The sequence below is a fragment of the Mandrillus leucophaeus genome, unplaced genomic scaffold (genome assembly GCF_000951045.1).
Source record: "Mandrillus leucophaeus isolate KB7577 unplaced genomic scaffold, Mleu.le_1.0 Scaffold96, whole genome shotgun sequence".
NCBI lineage: Eukaryota > Metazoa > Chordata > Mammalia > Primates > Cercopithecidae > Mandrillus > Mandrillus leucophaeus.
The window spans coordinates 2,322,965-2,325,487 of record NW_012110474.1 but is presented as its reverse complement, the minus strand read 5'-3'; positions in this window follow the sequence as shown (position 1 = coordinate 2,325,487).

Sequence of the window (2,523 nt, the reverse complement as noted above, 5' to 3'; positions counted from 1 at the left end):
GAAAGCTGTACCCTCTAAGCCCTTGACACTGGTGAAAATCACATGGAATAGACAGTGGGAAAAAACATGCACTACTAGGAGGGAAGCCTCTGCCTTCTTGAAGTGTCTTTGTACTGCCCTCTACTTAGCTTAGCATCATGATAGCCAAAAAAGAAAAAAATAAAGATGAAAGGCCTAGATTTATTTTCACAGGGGAGGCAACCAGGGGTGAATTTGGAGCTATGAGGCATTATCAATAACTGCCACATGCCACAATTAGTTTTAAATTTATTTTACTTGTTTACATTTTAGAGATAGGGTTTTGCTATGTTGTCTAGGATGAAGTGTGTTGACACAATCATAGCTCATTCTAGCCTTGAACTTCTAGGCTTCAGTGCTATTCCTGCCTTGGCATGAGAGAATAGCACTGGTCTTGAGGTTGGGCAAGAAGCTTACCCTTTCTCAACTTTGGTGTGTTCCTTTGTAAAATAAGATAGTTTTATAAAATCAACAATTCCACATTTCAACACAAGAACTCCTGAGACTCCATGGAAATTATACCGCTTTTGGACTTTCTACCCATTCTTTAACCAGACTGCTTTACCACTTACCATAGTGAAGTCCCTGTGAGGGAAAGTGATCATGGAGGTCAAGTTGTAACTTTTTGAGTTGGGTCTAGCTACGCATGGACAGACTATTGACAAAAGACTCTCTTTCTCTTGCTTTCACACAGCTTCAGGAGCTATGGTTCTGTTCCTTATAAGGTTTTGTTTGAAGAATATTTCTTCCAGATATAAATAAATAAGAAACAATAAATTAAAGGACATCTGTGGCTCCTTCCTACTGCGAATTTCTACAGTTGCAAGTTTCAATTGTATTATATAGTTAATTTGTACGATTATTTTCATTGTACTACTTATCCTGTTAGGCCTGACCTTAGCCCAGAGTTTGTGTTCTTCCCGACTTTCCTCCAAGCATTTGTACCTCCACTACCTGCACAAGTCATGGTTTTGTTTGCTTCCTTGCTCTTGGATGTGACTCTGATCTCTGATTCTTGGACATCTGGTTAGTTCTGGTCAGTACCCACCCTGGACCAGCCCCAGAGATTACATAGGAATGGATTCTAACATCTGCTGTGCTTCTATGCATTCCTAGTTGGCTATGCTCCTGAGGACAAACAGAGTGATGAGGATAGAACAGAAAGTTACGGGCATTATATTAGATTAACAACCATTAGATAAAACAAGAGATTATTGCAAATTAAGATGGTGAAGATGGGACAGGCACTGTAGCTCACGCCTGTAATCCTAGCACTTTGGGAGGCCAAGGAGGTTGGATCACTTGACGTCAGGAGTTCAAGACCAGCCTTGCCAACATGGCAAAACCCAGTCTCTACTAAAAGTTTGAAAATTAGCCAGGCATAGTGGCCCATGCCTGTTGTCCCAGCTACTCAGGAGGCTGAGGCAGGGGAATTGCTTGAACCCAGGAGACAGAGTTTGCAGTGAGCCAAGATCATGCCACTGCCCTCCAGCCTGGGCAACAGAGCGAGACTCCATCTCAAAAAAAAAAAAAAAAAAGAAAAAGAAAAAGAAGAAGGTGGTGGAGATGGGTTTAAGAGTAAGGAAAGCAATAAGCAATAGATGCCTATAATCTCTGAACACTCTTCATTACCATAGATGCCCCTTGTTTAACCTTGTCACTTCTCGTGTACACTGCACTGGTCATCAGCATACCTTTCAACCCTTCCTATAGACAAATAACTGCCCATACAGCTCATTTAGGCCGTGGACAGATTTGGCAGCGTTGGATGCTAAATGCAACTGAATTCACCTACCTTTCTACACCATCCATGGCTTCTGAATCTCCCCCATGAAGACACTCCATATCTTGCATGTATCTTTTTCATGTCTGTGATGGGACTGCAGTGGTTAAGAATTTGACTGCAACAAGATGTGATCCCTTATCATAACAAGGAAGGTATTTACTACAAGTTGATAGCAGGACCCACCGCTTATCTTTCAGCTAGAAATAGATATATTTGACAAAACATCTACGTAATACTCCGTACCAGATTACAGTCATGTGCTGTATAACAACATTTTGGTCAACGACAGATCACAAATATGACAGTGGTCCCGTAAGATTATAATGCCATAATGCCATATTTTCATTGTACCTGTCCTTTGTTTAGATATGTATAGAATATATACATATCTAAAGAAATTTCACAAATAAATACTATTGTGTTACAATTGCCTGTAATATGTAGTACAGTAATATGCTGTGCAGGTTTGTAGCCTGGGAGCAATAGGCTATGCCATATAACCTAGGTGTATAGCAGGCTGTACCATCTAGGTTTGTGTAAGTACGCTCTACGTTGGTCACAGGCCAATGAATTACCTAACAATATATTTCTCAGAATGCATCCCCATCATGAAACAATACATAACTCTATATGAATATATTAGGTTTGGTGGAAATTTTGCTTTATAGGAGGTATTATTTAGGGTCTTTTCTACCTTTTATAGGAGGTATTATTTAGGG